General features: G+C 36.1%; 1 non-coding gene across 1 annotated transcript; it reads right to left on the bottom strand.

Moving 5' to 3' along the window:
- Positions 1 to 5488: 5488 nt before the first annotated feature.
- On the bottom strand, positions 5489 to 7049 carry LOC107771884 (uncharacterized). The gene is made up of 2 exons (XR_001644905.2): positions 6553 to 7049; positions 5489 to 5780 (listed from the first exon to the last, which is right to left on the bottom strand). It is a non-coding gene; the product is annotated as an uncharacterized LOC107771884 (transcript).
- Positions 7050 to 7780: the final 731 nt, after the last annotated feature.

Raw genomic sequence — 7780 nt, forward strand, 5'->3', positions numbered from 1 at the left:
ACATGTGTAACACGGCCTAGATTGCCTTAGGCTAGAATTTCCAATTCCCAACTCAACTATGCCAAATATCCCATTATCACTTAGATAATATGACACCCCTTGCATGTGACCTTTCTCCGAACCCTACATGAATGCGGGATATCTTGTGCATCGGGCTGTCCTCATTTACTTAGATGATATGTGTTGAGTATAGTGGGTCCCAACTATTTATTAGTTAGGAGTAATTAGTTATAACTACCTAAAGTTAGTTAGTCGATATAATATAAATAGAGTAGTTAGTTGATAGTGCTGTACAACTGTTCATTGCTCTTGTTCATTATCTAATAACAAAGCTTGCTTTCTTCTTATTTCTTCTTCTTCCAGAATCTTCAAGTTCTACCATGGCTGAAGCTCCTTAACATAGTATCAGAGCTTGGTGCTCGATTTCCTCAAGCTCAGCTGTGAGAGAACTTGAATAATCCAACTGTATCAAAGCATCAACCTTTCATCGATTTGATCGAGCTATTTCTCAATACAGAAATCTCTCCGCTCAACCTAGGGTTTGGAAATTTGTGATTTTCTAGTTGAATCGCGATCAGATCGTGTCTAAATTTGATAAAATTATAAAGATCAATAAAGAGGTAGTTGGTTCTCATGTTTCTTCTTCAATGTCCACACCTACTATAGAACTTGTCGACCACAATCACACTCTCTACATTCATCCTTTCGATACTCAAGGTTTTGTGCTCATTTCTATTCAACTTCAAGGTTCAGAAAAGTATTCTATTTGGAGTAGATCTATGAAAATCGTATTGCATGGTAAAAATAAATTAGGATTTTTCCTAGTCACTTATAGAAAAAACAGATATGATTCTAGTTTGCATGAATTGTGGGATAGATGCAATGCTATTGTACTTGCTTGGATAATGAACATAGTTTCACCAAGTTTAATTAGTTTAGTGATCTATGCTTTCGATGCATGGGAGGATCTTAAGGAAAGATTTGATAAAGATAATGCATCTAGGGCTTGCTATTTGCATAAGAAAATTACCACATTAACTCAAGGCATATCCTTTGTATCTGTGTATTACACTAAACTGAGAGAGTGTGGGACGAATATGAAATCTTAATTCCACCACCTACTTGTGGTTATGCTGAATCAAGGAAATATGTAGAACACTATCAGATATAGAAATTGTATCATTTCCTTACATGGCTAAATGAATCTTATGAGAATGCAAAGAATCAGGTCCTCATGACTCGACCCTTGCCTAATTTGAACCAAACTTATGCTATGATAGTTAATATGGAGAGTTAGAGAATTAATGGAAAAGGTGTATATTCTGAGAGTAATGAAGCTGCTATGATGAGCAACAAGGTGTATATTGGAACTTACAATGGTGGATGACAGACTAACAATAACTCTAATGGAGGTTATACTAGAGGTTAGGTGGAAGATAGACTAATACTAATTCTAATGGAGGTTATAGACCTAGAAACTCCTTTGGTAAAGCTGCAGTTTGGTGTGACTACTGCAAATATAAGGGTCACACTAGAGAGAACCGTTTTAAGCTTCATGGCTATCCTTTTGACTTTAAGAACAAGAGAAAAGGAGGGGCACAAAATGCTCAGGCTAACAGTGTGGCAACTTCTAGTGTTCCAACTTCATAGTCACAAGGTCAAGGACATTAGACACCAACTTCTCTAGTTCACTTCTTTACTCAAGAGCAGTACCAGCAGATTCTACATCTACTGAATATGGACAAGGAGGCTGAACATGTTGCCAATGTTGTCACTGCAGCGACAACAGGTAGTATACATGCATTTATGACAAGCTTGATGCATAGTAACTAGATTATAGACACAGGAGCAACAAACCATTTAGTTCATAGTTTTCACCTGCTAGAGAACTATGATGAAATACCAGAAAATGTTAGGAGCAAAGTTCATTTACCACCTAGAGAACATGTGTCTATTAATTATACTGGTATTTGTTCTTTTTTCAAGGATAAGAAAGTTCAGAACATTTTCCACATTCCAAAGTTTAAATATAATCTCCTCTCAGGGTCTAAACTCACAAAGGAGTTGCAATGTCTAGCAACGTTTTACCCTAATTTCTGTGTCTTTCAGGAGCTCTCAAGTGGGAAGGTGTTGGGGATTGGTAAGGAAGATCTAAGTGTGTACATTCTCAAGGCAGATGATAGAGCAATACTCAATCACCAAGGCACTCATTCTTCTTCAATTATACATACCATTCCATGTGACACCAATAAATGTAGTAATCAAGCAAACAATAAGACTTGTGCTATATCTTCTTTTTGGCATCAAAGATTATGTCATGATCCTTTAAAAGTCTTGAGATCAGTAGATGTTTTGCATAGTATGCAACTAAGGGAACATCATTGTAATGTATGTCCATTAGCTAAGCAATCAAGACTACCTTTTCCTACTAGCTCTTCTCGTTCTAAATCTATCTTTGACATTGTGCATGGTTATGTCTGGGGTCCCTATAGGGTGCCTATGCATAATGGCAAGAAGTATTTTTTGACCTTCGTAGATGATTATTCCATATATACCTGACTATTTCTATTACATCCTAAATCAGATACTGTTGAGGTGATTAAAAACTTTACAGTAATGGCCTCAACACAGTTTGATCATAGACTCAAGTGCCTAAGAACAGACAATGGCACATATTTCATTAATGATCAGATGCAGACCTTGTTGAAGACTCAATATATAGTACATTAAAGTTCTTATACATATACCCCTCAACAGAATGGGGTTGTTGAGAGAAAACACAGGTCTATCCTAGACATGGCTAGAGCACTCAGATTTCAAGCTTTCCTGCCCCTCAAATTCGGGGGAGAATGTGTCTCTACTACAGTCTACCTTCTAAATTGATTGCCTACTGTACTACTACAAGGAAATGATCCCTTTGAGAAGTTATTTCAAAGGAGTCCCTCATTACACCATCTGAGAGTGTTTGACAGCCTTTGTTATGCCACTATTGTGAAGAAAGGGGATAAGTTTTGCCCCAGAGCAATTCTAGCCGTTCATATGGGCTATTCCTCCTCTCAGAAGGGTTACATTCTTTATGATTTGTGCTCCAAAAGGTTCTTTATTAGCAGGGACACTGTGTTCAAAAAAGAAGTGTTCCCCTTCAAGAATATGTATTCTGGTGCTTCTCCCTTATTTCCTGTGTTGGAGTTTGTAAAACAACCTGCACAAAAAATTGCTTCATTTGATGATTTTGCCTTCCCTGCAGCCTCTCCTAGCCAGAACTATATTGATGCAGTTGAGACCTCTCCTCCTGCTATCTCAGTTCCTCCAGATCATGGTTAGTCTAATTTATCCTCACCAATTTCTCCTCATACCTCAATCTGTGAACCATCTTCTCCCTCTATAACACTCAGGAAGTCCTCTAGAACTACCAAACCACCTGTGTGGCTAGAAGATTATGTTGTTCCATCAAAGAAGTCTACATATCAAATGTCAAACTATGTGACTTATGATTAGTTGTCCTCTGCTTACAAAGCTTCCCTTGCTGCATTCTCAGCTATTATAGAACCCAAATCCTTCTCAGAAGCCAGTAGGGATCCCAAGTGGGTTGAGGCTATGCAAGCTGAAATCACAGCTCTTGAAGAAAACAACACCTAGTCTATTATTTCTCTTCCTCCTGGCAAGGTTCCTATAGGTTGCAAGTGAGTGTTTAAAATCAAATACAAGTCATCTAGTGAAGTGGAGAGATACAAGGCTAGGCTGGTGGCCAAGGGTTACAATCAACAAGAAGGGTTGGATTACATAGAAACCTTCTCCTCCAGTAGATAAAATGGTTACTATGAGGGTTGTAGTTGCATTAGCTGCTGCTTCAGGATGGTATGCATTCCAGATGGATGTTCACCATGCTTTTCTTCAAGGAGATATTCTTGAAGAGGTGTATATGCAGGTTCCTGATGGCTTTTCAAGCTAGGGGGAGTGTCAACATATGTGCGGACTACATAAGTCACTATATGGATTAAAATAGGCACCCAGGTAGTGGAACCTGAAACTAACTGAAGCTCTTGTAGATATGGATTTGCTCAAAGTCATATGACTATTCTTTGTTTATTCAGAAATAAATTCAGAGTTAGTAGTCATTCTAGTCTGTGTGGATGACCTTCTAGTAACTGAAAGCAGTCAAAGACTGATCAAACAAGTCAGAAAGGATTTGCAGGAGAGATTCAAGATGAAAGATCTTGGTGAACTTAAATACTTTCTAGGGATTGAGTTCTCTAGATCTCATAATGGATAGTTTTGTGTCAAAGGAAGTATGCTCTAGAACTAGTATCTGAACTAGGACTAGCAGGTGCAAAGCCAGCAGCAACACCTCTGGAGTTCAATCATAAGCTCACATCCGTTGAGTTTGACAAGCAAATACCAAATGGTAGTTTTACAATTGATGAGGAGCTTGAAGACAAGGGAGGTTATTAGAGACTAGTTGGAAGATTGCTGTATTTAACCATGACAAGGCCTGACATTGCCTTTGTAGTTCAAGTGCTTAGTCAGTATATGTATGCACCTAAGGTGTCTCACATGGAAGCTGCCCAAAGAGTGATGAGGTATATCAAAACTGCTCATGGATTTGAACTTTTTATGCCTGCAAAAGTAAGCAAGTCTCTGTCTGCATATTGTGATTCTGATTGGGGAGCTTGTGTAGAGTCAAGGAGATCAATGACAGGCTATGCAGTTAAATTTGGTGAAGCACCGATATCATGGAAGTAAAAAAAAATAGGGAACTATGTCTAGGAACTCTGCCGAGGCTAGATTTTGAAGTATGGCCTCTACTGTAGCAGAAGTGGTGTGGATAACAGGATTCTTTAAGAAGCTGGGAACTGAACTAGTGCAGCCTATACAATTGCATTGTGATAGCAAAGCTGCTATACAAATTGCAGCTCATCCTATCTTTCATGAGCGAACCAAACACATTGACATTAATTGTCATTTTGTGAGAGAAAAGATTGTTCAAGCTCTGATTAAAACTCAACACATCAGAACAATTGAGTAGCTAACAAATTTGTTGACTAAGAGTCTATGCAAGCCACAACATGAATACTTATTAGGCAAGATGGGAATGAAAGATGTATTTCATCCCTCAATTTGAGGGGGAGTGTTGAGTATAGTGGGTCCCAACTATTTATTAGTTAGGAGTAATTAGTTATAACTACATAAAGCTAGTTAGTCAATATAGTATAAAAAGTTAGTTGATAATGTTGTACAACTGTTCATTGCTCTTGTTCCTTAGCTAATAATAGAGCTTTCTTTCTTCTCATTTCTTCTTCTAGAATCTTCAAGTTCTGCTATGGCTGAAGCTCCTTAACAATATGAAATTAATTAATAGGGAATATATATGGTAGACATTCTTTTGCATGAGCCCCACATCTATAATCTGTGACTATCAGTGAGCATTAATATTGACATATATACATTAAATTTGGTCATTAATTCCAGGAAACTCTACACACTTGAATGAGCCAAAACCTCAATATATATATAAAAATATAAAAATAAACAGATGAACTAAATAGTTTTTCAAGGTTGGAAAAGCTTATTTGCACATTTACATCTCCATGCAAGAAGATAATAAGTGCCATCTTCTTTAGAGGCAGAAATGGTAACTTTCTTGACTTGATGACCAGGAGCTATTAATGTAGCAACACAAGGCCTGCAATTCGAGCATTTTCCTTCACACCTTGGTGGCCTTGATCCTACCTTCATTCCTCTTGTCTCCTTTCCCGGCCAGTTTGAAACATTTCCACCATCTGTAATCACTACAAGATTATTACTAAGTTACCTATCCAGCTAAAAACAGTAACTACAATAAGAATCATACGGCTAGAGGCGGAATCAGAATTTATGAGTTTTGAACTTGTCACTGGGTATGCTCTAGTTCTGCTCCTAATCATGCTTAGTTTTGAAGTTCATTAAGAGTTTGACTTTTATACACTTGATAGTGAAATTTGTTTTTACATAATCAGGTCATCTAAATAAGTGTCACAACGAGGAATTAGTAACCTGAATATAAGACAAGTACCATGCTATAACATGTTAAACTACAATGACATAACTATCAGTGTATATTACTGTACAGCCTTCCATTGTTTATCCATTCTTTCAAATTTAATCAGTTGAAAACCACCAAGAAATTCTTCTTCCTCCCCTTTTCAAACCAGCTCTCCTTTTACGTTCATTGTGATACTTTTTCCATCTTGTTTGCTTTTCTACTTAATTATATTCTCACTTTGAGCATTTAAGACAGTAACTTAACAGCCTGTTGACTTTTTCTTCTCCTTTACCTTTACTTCAAAGAGATCATAAACCAAAGAAGAAGAAGAAGAACAAGATCAAGAAATGAGATCTTCTAACTTATTGCTTTTCCTTTTACCCTTTACTTCATAGATAAAAATTAGTAGAAGAAAACATGTTACTTATTTCTTGTTAAAGAAAACTTTTTCTGAGATGTATGTGTTTATATGAGGTGTGTAAAAAGCTTAAGTAAATAGAAGTGATATTTTACTACATGGTAACACTGACCTGTAACATGAGGATAACATAAAAGAGCAAAAATGAATACAACTTTCAGCTCATGATAATGCTTATTGAATGAGGCCATATTGATGATCATTAATCAGCAGCATAAGTCTTCAACTTCTATAATAACTTCCTACAGGGAGCATATATAAAACTGTCCTACTACCTTTATTATTTTTTTTTTTGTTTTCTGCAGCCTATTGAATGTAGTAGTCTCCTTTAAATAAAGAGGAAGAAGAAAAAGAAAATCAAATGATGACCCTTTAATTAGTTGCCTCAATAAGAATATTGATAAATTTGAACATGTGGGGAAGTAGGTGCAGAAAGGAACATGGTATGGTGTCTGGTGATGAATTTACTCAGCTGAATTAATAGTGACACATCTCTGTATGACATGATACTGGTTGGTTGTTCAGAAATTAATGTCCTTCTTCTCTTTATCTGTGCTTAGAAGGATTTAAAAAGGTGAAAAACAAAAAAAAGAAGTGTACGTAGAGTGAGAATTGGTATATTGTGTTAAATGAATTACAAAGTGTTTTGATTCTGAGGACTGACTTGTACTACAGTCAACTCAACCTTATCTCAGGCATGTCAAAGTAAAAGAAACAAGGCCTTTAATTTGTTTTGTCCTTCATTTTTCTGATGCAATAATGCCTTCTAATTTGTTTTATACTTCAAAGATCCATGCTGTTAACATATACGATATCACCAATAATTCCCTCGTTAACTCAAGAATTGCCACAGATTAGTTGAGTCCAGTAGCAAAGTGTGGTTCTTTTGGACATAAAAGACTGAAATAGGTGGGGAAAAAAATCGGTAATCTTATATATAACGCCATTCTAAAGGGCGCTATACTTTAACGTCCATTTTGTCCGTTAAGGCATAGCATTGTAAATAACCGCACTATACCCAGTGTTTGCATTCTAAAGATATGCGCTATATATCTATACGGTCAAGCCTCTTTCATTTAGTGTTCATTGTCATTATTTCTTTTCAATTTCCTTCTCATCTTTTATCCTTCTCTTTCTTTTTAATTTCCTTCTATATTTTCATTAGTTCTTTTCTCTCTACTTTGAAAATTACATTTTCTAAAAATATTTTTCAAACAAATACTTTTGATGATAAATAATTCGTGCTAATTAATTTAAAATAACTTTTGAGCAGTAATTAGTATTTGACCTAGTTTTTAAAAGTTATTTCTAAGTGTATTTTTTTTAAAATAATTTTCAAA

This window comes from Nicotiana tabacum, chromosome 1, assembly GCF_000715075.1.
Source record: "Nicotiana tabacum cultivar K326 chromosome 1, ASM71507v2, whole genome shotgun sequence".
NCBI lineage: Eukaryota > Viridiplantae > Streptophyta > Magnoliopsida > Solanales > Solanaceae > Nicotiana > Nicotiana tabacum.